Source organism: Nycticebus coucang, chromosome 7 (assembly GCF_027406575.1).
Source record: "Nycticebus coucang isolate mNycCou1 chromosome 7, mNycCou1.pri, whole genome shotgun sequence".
Taxonomy (NCBI): Eukaryota; Metazoa; Chordata; class Mammalia; order Primates; family Lorisidae; genus Nycticebus; species Nycticebus coucang.
In genome coordinates, this window is record NC_069786.1 from 115,755,142 (window position 1) to 115,770,245 (window position 15,104).

Genomic DNA, 15,104 nt, shown 5'->3' on the forward strand with positions numbered 1-15,104 from the left:
TAGCTGATAGCTGAACAAGTATATAATACTGTATATCTTTAATCTACAAGCAGAATAATCCAAGCTAATGGCTTCAAAAAAACTATATAGTTTCACTTTTTTATTCATTTTTATCTACTTTATGAATATTACACTGGTTTACCTAGTCTTAAATAGGATTTATAGTAATCTTTCCCCTGTTACAAATAATACAATATTCTTCCCTAATCGCCTTGAGAAATTCCTTTAGTTTAATGCTTAGAAGTAGAAATGTTAAGGGTATTTTCAATTTTCATTTTTAATTTTTCTAGACATGTGATTGTTTTCCCCAAAAGCTACCATTAGTGAATTTCCACTTTCTCACTTGTCTACATTACTAATTACCAGAAATTTCCACTTTTGTCAAGATAGTGACATTTATCTGGATGTTATTTTATTTTGCATTATCCTAATTACTACAGAAGTTGAACATATGAAAAAATTATTTTCTCTGTTATTTTTACTACATCGTTACTGGGTTCCTAATGATTCATACTTCTTTATATATTCTATATACTAATCCTCTATCTAATTACATATTTTAAGTTTTAAATTTTTATGTAGTCAAATTTATCAATATTTTCTTACTTTGGTTTTCATATTTTGTTTAAGAAATCATCCTTTGTTGGCTCGGAGCCAACAAGTGGCAACAGTGGTTACGGTGCCAGCCACATACACCATATCATGTATGTATCATATATCATACACCAAGGCTGGCAAGTTTGAACCTGACTCAGGCCAACTAAACAACTGCAACAACAACAAAAAAATTGCCAGGCATTTTAGCGGGTGCCTATAGTACCAGCTACTTGGGAGCCTGAGGCAACAGAATCGCTTAAGCCTAAGAGTTGGAGGTTGCTGTGAGCTGTGCCACCTCAGCACTCTACCCAGGGTGACATAGTGAGATTCTGTCTTTAAAAAAAAAAAATAATAAAGAAATCATCTTTTGTTATAAGGTCACAGAAATGTCTTCTTTATTTTCTCTTAAAAGTTTTCTTTTTTTTTTTCCTTGAGACAGTCTTACTTTGTTACCCCTGGGTAGAGTACCATGGCAACACAGCTCACAGCAACCTAAAACTCTTGGGTTGAAGCTATTCTCCTGCCTCAGTCTCCTGAGTAGCTGGGACTACAGGCTCCTGCTACAATGCCCAGCTATTTTTAGAGGAGGGGGCTCTCTCTTGCTCAAGCTGGTCTCGAACTCCTGAACTCAGGCGATCCGCGTGCCATGGCCTCCCAGAGTGCTATGATTGCAGGCATCAGCCACCCGTGCCCATTCTCTCTTAAAAGTTTTCAATTTTGGGGTGGCGCCTGTGGCTCAGTGAGTAGGGCGCCGGCCCCATATGCCGAGGGTGGCGGGTTCGGACCCAGCCCCGGTCAAACTGCAACGAAAAAATAGCTGGGCGTTGTGGCGGGCGCCTGTAGTCCCAGCTGCTCGGGAGGCTGAGGCAAGAGAATTGCGTAAGCCCAAGAGTTGGAGGTTGCTGTGAGCTGTGTGACGCCACGGCACTCTACCGGAGGGCCATAAAGTGAGACTCTGTCTCTACAAAAAAAAATAAAAATAAAAAAATAAAAAATAAAAGTTTTCAATTTTGTTTTCCTCACATGCAGGTCTTTAATCCACTTGGAAGTTTACATTTCTTTCTGTTGTAAGACAGGAATATGATTTATTTTCCTATTACTGCTCTCAAATTACTCATTGTTTGGCTAGACCATGTGTTATCTATTGTTTAGTTTTTTACTTTAAAAAAAATATTGTGAAATATTCAGATGAAAAAGATATATATGGCTTGGTGCCCGTAGCACAATGTTTATGGCGTCAGCCACACGCATTGAGACTGGTGGGTTCTAACCCAGCCCAGGCCAGCTAAGCAACAATGACAACTGCAACAGAAAAATAGCCAGGCGTTGTGGCGGGGGCCTGTAGTCTGAGCTACTTGGGAGGTTGAGGCAAGAGAATTGCTTAAGCCCAATAGTTTGAGGTTGCTGTGAGCTGTGATGCCACAGCATTCTACCGAAGGGGGCACAGTGAGACTGTCTCAAAAAAAAAAAAAAAAAAGAAAAAAGAAAGAAAGAAAAAGATGTATACAAGTCAAATGTGGAACTTAACAATTTTTTTTTTGCAGTTTTTGGCCGGGGTCAGGTTTGAACCCACTACCTCCGGTATATGGAGCCGATGCCTTACTCCTTTGAGCCACAGGTGCCGCCCTAAAGCAACAGCTTTGTAAACAACCATTCATGTCAAACCCCTGAAATCCCCCCTCCCAATCATAATCCACATTCCTATACCTTAAAAGTTACCATTAGCTATGAGTTTTATCCCTTACTACAAATCCTTAAATACTACTGCAGTTTGGATGCATGTTTCAGCATCTTTATATTGTTATAATTATTTCTCTTTACTATAGCATATAGATTTTTTTCTCCCTTTAAATCCAGTATATCTCTTTAACTGAAACATTGTGTGTGTATTTTTTTTTTTTTTTTGTAGAGGCAGAGTCTCACTTTACAGCCCTCGGTAGAGTGCCGTGGCCTCACACAGCTCACAGCAACCTCCAACTCCTGGGCTTAAGTGATTCTCTTGCCTCAGCCTCCCAAGTAGCTGGGACTACAGGCGCCCGCCACAACGCCCGGCTATTTTTTGGTTGCAGTTTGGCTGGGGCTGGGTTTGAACCCGCCACCCTCGGTATATGGGGCCGACGCCTTACTGACTGAGCCACAGGCGCCACCCTGTGTGTGTATTTTTTGAGACAAAGCCTTGCTCTGGTGCCCCAGCTAGAGTACAGTGGCATCATCACAGATCACTGCAACCTTATACTCCTGGGTTCAAGGGATCATCCTGCATCAGCCTCCCAAATAACTGGGACTACAGGAAAGCACTCCCATGCCCAGCCACTTTTTTTTTGGTAGTGAGCAACAGGGTGTTGCACTTGCTAAGGCTGGTCTTGAACTCCCAACCTCAAGTGATCCTCCTGCCTCAGCCTTCCAGAATGGTACGATTACAGGCATGAGCCTCTACTCAGCCAATATATTTATATTTACATAAATTCCTATAATATATATCCAAGATTAATATACCAGAAAATAAGTAAATAACTATATAAGTTTTATAAGATTTAGTATATTTATATCATAATGTCATTATTGAGTTTTTATCTTAAATTCTATGCTGCTTACTATTTGTTCCATTTGTTCCTTTTTCCCTCCTTTCCTGCCTTCTTTTAGAATGTCTATTTAATATTATTTCATTTGGTCCCGTTAGTTTGGAAGTAGTATATTCTTTTAGAAAATTTAAATGGGCATCCTAAAATTACATATGCAATAAAAAACACTTTATCAAGGGCGGCGCCTGTGGCTCAGTGAGTAGGGCGCCGGCCCCATATGCCGAGGGTGGCGGGTTCAAACCCAGCCCCGGCCAAACTGCAACAACAACAAAAAAAATAGCCGGGCGTTGTGGCGGGCGCCTGTAGTCCCAGCTACTCGGGAGGCTGAGGCAAGAGAATCGCGTAAGCCCAAGAGTTAGAGGTTGCTGTGAACCGTGTGATGCCACGGCACTCTACCCGAGGGCGGTACAGTGAGACTCTGTCTCTACAAAAAAAAAAAAAAAAAAAAAAAGACTGTAGGTTTCCAAGGAGAGAAAAAAAACTAAAAAAAAAAAAAACACTTTATCAAAATATAATTATCATATAATAAAATGTACACATTTAAAGTGTATAATTTTATAAATTTTGACATACATATACTTATGAAGCTATCACCACAATTAAGATGATGAACTTAATTCTTTGGGTCCAAAGTATCCTGGTACCCCTTTGGATCTTTCCTTTTTACTTTTCACTGCCTATGACTTTGTCTCTATGACCAGGCAATTTCTGATGTGTTTTCTGTCACTATAAATTACCTTACATTTTCTAGAATTTCATATAGATGGAATCATACAATATGCACTTTTTTATGGGGCTTCTTTCACGCGGTCTAATTATTTTGAGATAACATCTACACTGTTGCATATACCAATAGTTCATTATTGTTATTGCTGATTAGTATTCCATTGTATGGATACACCATGATTCGTCTACCCCCTCACTTTTAATGTTGAAAGAGTATTATTTACAGAAAATTTGAAGAATAATACAGAGAATGGCCTTCGCCAAGCTTCCCCTAATATAACCATAGTACAGTTAGCAAAACCAAGAGATTAATAATGATGCATATTATCAACTACTAAGCTACATATACTATTCAAATTTCACCAATGTTTCCATTAAAGTCCTTTTTCTAGTCCAGGGTCCAACAGTACAAGTGGCTGTCATGTTTTCTTATTCTTCAAACTATGACAGTTCCTTGTGTTTGTTTTCTTATGACTTTGACACTTTTGAAGAGTACTGGTCAAGTATTTTATTGAATCTTCTTTACTCTGAGTTTGATGGCTTATGAGTAGATTGAATTATGCAATTGGGAAGAATGACAGAGAAGCGATGACCTGAACTCTTCAGTGCATCATATCATAGAGTGCATGATAATATCCTATTATTGGTGATGTTAATTTTGATTACTTGGTTAAGGTAATATCTGCTGGGTCTCTCCACTGTGAAGTTACTATTTTTTCTTTTGCAATTAAAAAATATATGACTTGGCACCCATAGCACAGTGGTTATGGCACCGGCCACATACACTGAGGCTGGCGGGTTCAAACCTGGCCCAAGCCAGCTATACAATAATGACATCTGCAACAAAAAAAATAGCCAGGCATTGTGCCAGGCACCTGTAGTCCCAGCTCCTTGGGAGGCTGAAGCAAAAGAATTGCTTAGGCCTAAGAGTTTGAGGTTGCTGTGAGCTGTGCTGCCACAGCACTATACCCAGAGCAACATAGTGAGACTCTGTCTCCAAAAAAAAAAAAAAAAAAAAAAATCTAGGAGACTATACAAATACCTTGTTTCTCATCAAACTTTTGTCCATTAATTTTAGCATCCAGTGATGGATTTTGTCTATAATTATTACTATGGTATTTGCCTAATGGTAATTTTTGTTTTTTTTTAAGAGATAGAGTCTCATTTTTTTGCCCTCAGTAGAGTGCCATGGCGTCACAGCTCACAGCAACCTCCAGCTGTTGGACTTAGGAGATTCTTTTGCCACAGCCTCCTGAGTACCTGGGACTACAGGTGCCTACCACAACACCCCGCTATTTTTTTTATTGTTTGGCCGGGGATGGGTTTGAACCCACCACCCTCAGTATATGGGGCCGGCGTCCTACTCACTGAACCACAGGTGCCGCCCACTAATGGTAACTTTTTATTCCCACAATCCTTCAACTTTTTTTTTTTGAGACAGAGTCTCTCTTTGGTGTCCTTGGTAGAGTGCCGTAGAGTCACAGCTCACAGCAACCTCAAACTCTCGGGTTTCAGCAATTCTCTTGCCTCAGCCTTCCAAGTAGCTGGGACTACAGGTGCCCACCACAATGCTGGCTATTTTTTTTGTTATAGTTATTATTGTTTAGCAGCCCCAGGCCAGGTTCAAACCCGCCAGCCCCAGTGTACGTGACCAGTGCCCTAACCACTGAGCCAATATTTTTTTCTTTTTGAGACAGACTCTTACTTTGTCACCCTAGGTAGAGTGTCATGGGGTCATAGCTCACAGCAACCTCAAACTCTTGGGCTAATATGATCCTCTTACCTTAGCCTCCCGAGTAGCTGGGACTACAAGGCCCACCACAACACCTGGCTACTTTTAGAGACAGGGTCTCACTCTTGCTTAGGCTAGTCTCCAACTCCTGAGCTCAGGCAGTCCACCCATAACCTTGGCCTCTCAGAGTGCTAGGATTACAGGTGTGAGCCACTGCGCCTGTCCTGGTTCTGTTAACATTCTTAATTGGAATTCTGTAAGAGAAAGCTATCCATTCTCTGTTCATTCATACATTTTAGTATAAACTCCTGGATATTTACTTTTTCCCTATGTTTTTAATCCAATATATTCATTATTTTTAACTAGAATTATTCTAGTATTGGCCACTGGTGGCTCTTCTGGTTGGCTCCTGTGTTCTTTGGACATTTACTCAGACTTTCTTCTGCACATCTTTATTTTCTGGCACCACAAGATGTTATAGACACATTTTGCATTTTCCCCTGCCCCAGTCCTGGAATCAACCATTAGTTCAACGAGTCGTAGTTTCTCTTATTTAACTATGTTAGAAACTAGAGTCTGGGCACCAAAGGCACGTGCGTGTGTGTGTGTGTATAAAACATCCTGAGTTTTTACTGATACCTGTAATTCCAATCCAGCACCCAGGGTTCATACTAGTCCTCTCTCTCTCCTTTTTTTTTTTTCATTCTTTCACAGTGTTAAGCCTGGATTTTATTATCTACTTATTATCTACTTATCTATTTATTATTTTTACTTACTTAATGCAAGTACACACATGAGGTACCAAACCCCTGTGAGAAACAAATTTACTAATTAGAGTATTATTATTTGTGTACTTGCACATTTTTGATGGATGAAAGTCTAAACTTACTGATTCTTTTATCTTGATCCTGGACAATGAAACAACTAGGTACGATTTAACTTCATTTAGTTATTTTGTGTTCTTCTTCACCTCTAGCTTATATTCTACTGTTGTCATTTAAACCCAAGATGTTACTATCACTTTGTACAATAGAGTTTATTATATATTAACTACAGTAGAACCTGCATAGTTGACCACCTCCTTAAGTTGACCTAATTTTCACAGGCCAGACATGTACTACATATACTAAGGCCTAGTTCCTTATTGACCACCTCTGTATGTTGACCAGTTTGTTATAGTCCCTCTCATCTTACAGACTTTCTACTGTATTTTGTTGCTCTTCATTCTTTCCTGCAGCTCCAACCCTTTTTTTCTTCTTTTTGACAGAGTTTCATTTTGACACCCTGGGTAGAGTGCTGTGGCATTACAGCTCACAGCAACCTTAAACTCTTGGGCTAAAGAGATCCTCTTGCCTCAGTTTTTCATTGTGTCACTGTTGCTCAGGCTAGTCTTGAACTCATGAGCTTAAGCAATCCACCCATCTTGGCCTCCCAGAGTACTAGGATTAAAGGTGTGAGCCACAGCACCCAGCCTAGCTCCAAGCTTTTAATTGAATTCACTTTCTATCAGCTGAAAAACTACCCTTAACTAACCATTTCCTTAGTACATATTCATGGGTAACCTGTTTTTAGTCTGTCTGGTACTTCATCTTCATTCTGAAATCACAGGATATTTTCCCTTCAAATAAAATTCTCAATTGTTTTATTTCAGCATATTGAAGATCACATTCTACTATTCTCTTACGGCTTCCACAACTGCTATTGTAGAAGACCAGCAGATACTTTTGCTCCTTTTGAGGGCAATATTTTCTCCTGGTTGCCTTTGACATTTTCTCTTCATCTTTAGTTTCACTATGACATGCCTATGGGTGGGTTTTTTCTTTACCCTGCTTGGCATATATTTGGCTTCTTAAATATGGTCTGATTTTATCACTTTAGGAAAGTTCTCAGCCAATACTTCAAATCCATGTCTTAGCCCATCGCCCCTTTCTCTCTTTTTTTATTTTTATTTATTTATTTATTTTTGAGACAGAGTCTTACTATGTCACCCTCGGTAGAGTGCCGTGGTGTCATTGCTCACAGCAATCTCAAACTCTTGGGCTCAAGTGATTCTGTTGCCTCAGCCTCCCAAGTAGCTGGGACTACAGGGGCCCGTCACAATGCCCGGCTATTTTCTGTTGCAGTTGTCATTGTTGTTTAGCTGGTTTGGGCTGGGTTCGAACCTGCCAGCTTTGGTGTATGTGGCTGGCACTGAGCCATCCCTTCTCTCTTTATAGACTTTAATGAGGTACATCAGAACTTCTCACTATATTATGCCTCTTACCCTCCCCTATATGTACTATTTTTTCCAGTCTTTCAGATCACTAATTCCAACCTAAACTGTGTTTTATACGGTGAAAAAATTTAAAAGATTTAATTTTGATTTTTGTATTTTTCACTTCTGGATTTTCTATTTGATTCTTTTCAAATCTATGATAAGTTATAGTTTCATGATTTCTGCATAAATTTTATTTTTTTCCTTTGATGTCATGTTGTTCTTTTATAATCTCTGGCTCATTAATTCCAAATATCTAGAGCCCTGTGGTTCACTGATGATCTAAACCACTTCTTATAGTAAGGATCCAAGTTGTCTTGTCTTCTTACATACCTGGACATCAAATATTTCATCAAACATAAGATAGAACCAATTATAAGACCTATCATTTATGTATCACTAAAAAAAAAAAAAATACCAACCAAAGTACATCATAATTTCTATGGCTTAGAATTCTTACTTCTTACTCACCAGAAGCTTTTTTAGAACTAGACTTATATTCTTATTATACTGCTTTTAGGCAAAAAGGAAATAAGTAAAACTGGTTAAAGTATTTTTGATAACTCACTGAATCTTCTGAATCATTTTTCCACTCAAGACCACAGATTTTCAGTTCTTTCAGACAATATTGCTGCCTGTGTTACTAAAAACAAAGGTAATGTTACATTTCTAAATAGTATTTCCTTATATCTCTGGGACTTTTCTTTCAAACCTATGACACTCATTTGACAAGGTTTGATGCTGAGGTTTTCTTAATCTTACCAAAAGGGGTCCACAGAAAATTTTCAGACAATAACTAAAATTCATTGCTTTTTTCTTTTGTAGAGACAGAGTCTCACTTTATGGCCCTCAGTAGAGTGCCGTGGCCTCACACAGCTCACAGCAACCTCCAACTCCTGGGCTTAAGCGATTCTCTTGCCTCAGCCTCCCAAGTAGCTGGGACTACAGGCGCCCGCCACAACGCCCAGCTATTTTTTGGTTGCAGTTTGGCCGGGGCCGGGTTTGAACCCGCCACCCTTGGTATATGGGGCCGGCGCCTTACTGACTGAGCCACAGGGGCCGCCCTCATTGCTTTTTTCTTAAGTGGTCATTTAAAATGGTCTGACGGAAGAAATGAAAGACTATGGTTTTCCAGTAGCACCACCAGAAATGACAACCACGCTATTGGTGTGTAAAGACAATTAAGTTACAACTGCCTCCCAGCAGTAAATTAATTTCAAACACTAAATGTGAAAAAATGTACATCCTAGAATTTTTTTTTTTGTAGAGACAGAGTCTCACTGTACCACCCTCGGGTAGAGTGCTGTGGTGTCACATGGCTCATAGCAACCTCTAACTTTTGGGCTTACACGATTCTCTTGCCTCAGCCTCCCGAGCAGCTGGGACTACAGGCACCAGCCACAATGCCCGGCTATTTTTTTGTTGCAGTTTGGCCGGGGCTGGGTTTGAACCCGCCACCCTCGGCATATGGGGCTGGCGCCCTTCTCACTGAGCCACAGGCGCCGCCCTACATCCTAGAATTTTAAAAATGTCAAGGGATAGGATAATGTTTTCCTCCAGAGAGAATATTTTTAGTACATTTTATTTTGTCACTCGTCTAGGATACTAGTAACTTCTGATTATTTAATCCGATTTTGGTGCTGAGGTTTTCTTAATCTTACCAAAAGGGGTCCACAGAAAATTTTCAGTCCATAACTAAAATTAATTGCCTTTTTCTTAAGTGGTCATTTAAAATGGTCTGATGAAGAAATGAAAGACAAAACAAAACCCCAGAATTGTATTTCTGGGCCCACAGAAAGGCTGGATCACTCCTAGTTCACTAGTTCACCCTTACTCCCAGGTGGAGCCCTTTAGCTCACAACGAAACATAAGTAATGCAACCAGGCTCACTGCATTGGTAGGTCCTAGTCAAATTGTCCTCTTATACATGCGAATGTTCAAAAGCCTGCTTGGTCTCTCAGCAGTCTCTTCCAGTTCAGCCAATGTACTTGAAAACTATAATTTTCGACTCAGCGCCGGTAGCTCTGCAGCCAGGGCACCAGCCACATACACCAGAGCTGAGGGGCTTGAATCCAGCCCAGGCCTGCCAAACAACAATGACAACAAAACAACAAGCCGGGCATTGAAGTGGGCGCCTGTAGTCCCAGCTACTTGGGAGGCTGAGGCAAGAGAATCCCTTAAGCCCAAGAGTTTGAGGTTGCTGTGAGCTGTGATGCTACCACACTCTATGGAGGGTGACATCGTACAACTCTGTCTCTCAAAATTATCTTGGCTAGTCTTGTAAGTTTATTCTTTTTTTTTTTGAGACAGAGCCTTACTATGTCACCTTCAGGAGAGTGCGTGGTGTCACAGCTCACAGCAACCTCAAACTCCTGGGCCTAAGCAATTCTCTTGCCTCAGGCTCCCAAGTAGCTGGGACTACAGGCTCCCTCCAGTATGCCCGACTATTTTTTTGTTGTAGTTGTCATTGTTGTCGTTAGCAGGCCAGGGCTGGGTTCGAACCCACGAGCCCCGTATATGTGGCCAGCACACTATCCACTGAGCTATGGGTGCTGAGCCTATAAGTTTACTCTTTGAAACAGAGTTTATTTCTCAAATTTGCCTTGATCTTAGATGAAACACAGTTTAAGATTCATTTTCTCTGGTTCCTGTATAAAGTACCTTTTTTTTTTTTTTTTTTGAGACAGAGACTCATTATGTCCCCCTTGGTAGAGTGCTGTGGCGTCATAGCTTCCAGCAACCTCAAACTCTTGGGCTTCAGTAATTTTCTTGCCTCAGCCTCCCAAGTCGCTGGGAACACAGGTACCCACCACAAAACCCAGCTATTTTTAGATATAAGGTCTCACTCTGACTCAGGCTGGTCTCAAACTTGTGAGCTCAGGCAATCCACCCAGCTTCATCTCCCAAGTGCCAGGATTATAAGCATGAACCACTGTGCCTGGCCATATTTTTTGAGACTTCAGCAGGAGCCATCTTCAATTTTGCTATATTAATTTGGGATGAAAGGTTATTCTTTGCTTTTTCCATCCACACATATTGTCTAAGAATTTACCAAGTCTTTCTTCCTTTATGCCCCTTGGTAATTTTTTATCCTTTTCTCTATTAACATGTGACACATTTTATTTATTAGGTTTATTCCTATAAACCTGTTGATTTTGTAGCTCCTGTAAACAGTACAGGTTAAAAGTATGCCTTATCTGAAATGCTTGTGACCAGAAGTGTTTTAGATTTTTGGAATACTGTATTTGCATTATACTTATGGTTCAGCATCCCTCATCTATAAACCTGAAATCCTAAATCTTCCAAAATTAGAAAATTTTTGAGCCGGCATAGTGGCTCATGCCTATAATTCCAGCACTCTGGGAGGCTGAGGTGGGTGGATCTCCTGAGCTCAGGAGTTCAAGACCAGCTTGAGCAAGGGCAAGACCCCATCTCTACCAAAAATTGAAAAACTAGCCAGGCATTAGTAAGCACCTGTCGTCTCAGCTACTACGGAGGCTGAGGCCAGAGGATCATCGGCTGGAACCCAGGAGTCTGAAGCTGCTATGATCTATGATGCTATAGCACTCTACCCAAGGAGACAAAGTGAGACTGTCTCAAAAACAAAACAACAATAACAACAACAACAAAACCAGCATGATGTATAAAAGGTCATACCCATTAGAGCATTTTGAATTTCAGATTTTTGAATTAGGGATACTTAAATTGTATGTTCTTTTCTGTTACATTTAAAACTTTATTATTGTTCAAATTTAGGAAGACTCTACATTTTGTAAGTTGATCTTGTGTTATAGGAACCTTATTGAGCACTTTTATTTGTTCTAATAATTTCTGATGCTTCTTAGTGTTTTATATTTAATAAATTATACTGTCTATACATTACGACAATTCTGTTTTTCCTTTTCTAATCCCCAAACCTTTATATTTCATTTTGTTGTCTGATTTACATTGGCTATGAACTTCACGATAATGTCATCCTGTTCTTGACTCTGATAAAAATACTTCTCAGGGGCAGGCGCAATGGCTCATGTCTATAATCCTAGCACTCTGGGAGGTGAGGATTACAATTAATCATTACAATTAACGGTAAAATTTTGAGAAGTATTTTCAAAGGGAGGCGAGGCTGGTGGATTGCTTGAGCTCAGGAATTTGAGGCCAACCTGAGTAAGAGTAAGACCCCATCTCTACCAAAAATAGAAAAACTGAGGCGAGAAGATCACTTGAACCCAAGAGTTGGAGGTTGCTGTGAGCTATGATGATGCCATGGCACTTTACCCAGGGCAACAGCGTGAGATTTAGCCTTTAAAAAAAAAAGAAAGGAAATGCTTGTCAAAGTTTCATGATTAATTGTAATGTCATTTAAGTTTGGGGTAGATAACTTTTTATTTAACTAATGACAAAATCCTGTTTCTAGTACACTAAAATTAGGTATCATAAATGGATAACTTTTTTTTTTTTTTTTTTTGTTGTTGTTGTTGTTGCAGTTGTCATTGTTGTTTAGCTGGTCCAGGCAGGGTCAGAACCCTCCAGCATCAGTGTATGTGGCTGGCACCATAACCACTGTGCTACAGGCGCTGAGCCCATAAATATCAAATGCTTATTTTAAAAATCTATTACAGTCCAAAGTGGTTTTGAGCATTCTGAATTTCAGATTTTTGGATTAAGTCTAATGTTAACTTTACACTTCTGTGATATTCCCTACTCAGTTACTGAGTAGCATGTATAATACACTATTGGATTCAACTATAATATTTTAAGTTTTTCTGTGTTCATATGTGGAAAATGATCTATATTTTTCTCTTCCTATACTGCTATTACAAGGTTTTATTAAATTCCTAAATTAGTTATGTAGATTTGCCTATTTCCCCATGATGATTTGGTTAAAACTACCCCCCAAATCTTCTCAGTTTGGAACTCTTAATAAGAAGTAAGGGGAAAGAATTTGAATTCTCAAATTTCTTTAAAAGTTATATTCTTTTGAGTCCAATGGAAAGACAATATTTTCTATTAAAATTACCCATTTCTGGCTGGGCACAGTGGCTCACGCCTATAATTTCTAGCACTTTGGGAAGCCAAGGTGGGAGGGTCGCTTGAGCTCAGGAGCTCGAGACCACCCTGAGCAAAAGTCAGACCCTTATCTCTACTAAAAGAAAAACTAGCCAAGCACTGTGGCAGTCATCTGTAGTCCCAACTACTGGGGAGGCTGAAGCAAGAGGATAGCTTGAGCCCATGAGTTCGAGGTTGCTGTGAGCTATGGTGCCATAGTACTCTACCCGGGGCATAGGAGTGAGACTCTGTCTCAAAAAAAAAAAAAAAATTAAAAATTAAAGAGAAAAAAACCCATTCATTTAAGGATTCAACTGGTAATCAACATGTGGGTAATCTTATTTCATCTGTATACCTACCCTACATTATTTTATAAAGAATCAAAAACAAAATATTTTATTTACAACAGTATACATTCCTAAAAAAATCCTTTCTTTAAAAACATAACCAAAAAATCACATATTAAAAAATTAAGTGATTTCTTATTAATGTCAAGTGTTCATACTTCCTGATTCACTTAAACTGTTTTCCAACATTTTTAGATGCAAGTAAAGATACTTCACTTGATGTTTTTCTAAAACAGCTTTACAAAGATATAATTCACATATCATACAATGTACCCATTTACAGTGTACAATTCAGTGGTTTTTAGTATATTAACAGAGTTGTTAAACCATCACATCAGTCAATTTTAGAACATTTTTCGTTTTTTTAAGAGACAGAGTCTCACTTTGTCACCCTCAGTAGAATGCTGTAGCATCACAGCTCACAGCAACCTCTAGCTCTTGGGCTTAGGCGATTCTCTTGCCTTAGCCTCCCAAGTAGCTGGGGACTACAGGCACCCACCACAACACCCAGCTATTTTTTGTTGCAGTTTGGCTAGGGCTGGCGCCCTAGTCACTGAGCCACAGGTGCCGCCCTTAGAACATTTTCCAACACCTCAAGAAGAAACCCATATCCATTAACCAATGCCAGCTCATATCCTCCCATACCTTACCCGAGCCATAAGCAATCACTATCTACCTTCTAACTCTAAAGATTCTGGAATTTCCTAAGAATAAAGTCATATAATATGTGGATATTTGTGTTTGGCTTCTTTTACTTGGCATGTTTTCAAGCTTCACTCACATCATAGCATGGTATCAGTAGCTCATTCCCTTTTAATGGTTGAATAGTATTTCTTTGAATGTATATACAATAATTTGTTTATCTACTCATCAGTTGATGGACATTTGGGTTGCTCTTATTTTTTGGCATTGTGAACAGTGATGTTATTAATGTTCATGTATAAGTACTTATTTGAATGTCTGTATTCTATTCTTTTGGAGATATATATGTGTGTGTGTGTATATATATATATATAAGCAAAATTGCTGGGTCATATGGTAACTGTATGTTTAACTTTTTGAGAAACCACCAAACTATTTCAGGAATCATTGAATCAATCACGATCCCAATTCCCACCAGCAATGTACAAGGGTTCCAATTTCTTCACATTCTGTCAACACCTTTTTATACACACACACACACACACACAAATGATAGCCAGTGAACGTGGAGTGGCATCTCATTGATTTGCATTCCCTAAAGGATGAAAATATCTCTTCACACACTTGTTGGTTATTTATACAGGATTTCTCTTTGAAGAAATGTCTATTCAGATCCTTTGCCCTTTTTTATTTTTGGAAATAGAGTCTCATTTTGTTACCCTTGGTAGCTGGGACTACAGGTGCCCACCACAATGCTGGGCTATTATGTTTTAGAGATGGGGGTCTCCCTCTTGCTAAGGCACTCCACCCACCTCAGCCTCCCAGGTTTACAGGCATGAACCACCACCCCCTTTTTAAAACTCAGTTATCTTTCTGTTATTGGGTTCTGAGTTTTTTAATATATTCAGAATAACAGACCCTTACCAGACATACTTCCTCCCATGCTATAGGCTGGCTTTTCACTTTCTTAATAAAGGTTGAGTATTCCTAATCTGAAAATGCCAAAACAAAAATGTTCCAAAATTCAAAACTTTTTCAACAATGACATGACACTCAATGGAAATGCTCATTGGAACATTTTGGATTTTGGGATAAGGGATGCTCAATTGATGAATATAATATAAACATTCCAAAATCCCCCAAATCTGAAGTATATGGGTAAATTGTCTTGACCTTGA

General features: G+C 39.3%; 1 protein-coding gene across 6 annotated transcripts in view; it reads right to left on the bottom strand.

The window, feature by feature from the left end:
- The window catches only part of USP37 (ubiquitin specific peptidase 37), a 121,689-nt gene that overhangs the window by 51,684 nt on the left and 54,901 nt on the right, over positions 1–15,104 (bottom strand). The window lies entirely within an intron of this gene.